Source organism: Pteropus alecto, unplaced genomic scaffold (genome assembly GCF_000325575.1).
Source record: "Pteropus alecto unplaced genomic scaffold, ASM32557v1 scaffold206, whole genome shotgun sequence".
Lineage (NCBI taxonomy): Eukaryota > Metazoa > Chordata > Mammalia > Chiroptera > Pteropodidae > Pteropus > Pteropus alecto.
Genome location: NW_006438906.1, coordinates 1,027,517 through 1,028,223, shown reverse-complemented (window position 1 = coordinate 1,028,223; position 707 = coordinate 1,027,517). Strand labels below are relative to the sequence as shown.

Genomic DNA, 707 nt, shown 5'->3' with positions numbered 1-707 from the left:
AGGAAGGAAGTAAGAAAAGAAAGAAAGAAAGAAAGAAAGAAAGAAAGAAAGAAAGAAAGAAAGAAAGAAAGAAAGAAAGAAAGAAAGAAAGAAAGAAAGGGAAAGGAAAGGGAAGGGAAGGGAAGAGAAGAGAAGAAAAGAAAAGAAAAGAAAGAGAGAGAGAGAAATGGAATAGGTCACAGCTGAGTCCAAGCCTTGGATCCTATTTTTTAAGGTCTACCCAAAATATCCTTAAAGAGCCAATTTGCATTTCTCTTCTTCAGTATACCATCTTGATTCTTTATGCCCTGAAATAAAGGCTCTTGGGGAAAACTCCACATAAGATTTTGCTGGTCTCAATAATACAGAACATTTAAGGAGCATTTAAGGGGATCATCTAGACTTCAACCTGGGAACAAGGGTTAAGATGCAGAGATCTGCAAGGCAATGTCTATGACCCTGAAATGAGAGATGACTGTATTGCTACAGCCATAAGGCTTTCGTTCAACCTCAACAAAGCAGCCTCTAGCAGAGAAGGGCTCCTTTAGCCTTCAAGAAAAGAGTCTGAAGGCAATCACAGCTTTTCTGATAAACGTCTCCTTGAACTTCTACTTCAGAGCCATACAGATCAGAAGGACTAACACCTTACAGAACCAATGTGTTTCTACTCAATCAAACCATCATTGATTACTTCAGGCAATGACTGAGGCACAAAGGACAACTGAGAG

General features: G+C 39.2%; 1 protein-coding gene across 7 annotated transcripts in view; it reads right to left on the bottom strand.

The window, feature by feature from the left end:
* The window catches only part of FAM219A (family with sequence similarity 219 member A), a 46,101-nt gene that overhangs the window by 43,078 nt on the left and 2,316 nt on the right, over nt 1–707 (bottom strand). The window lies entirely within an intron of this gene.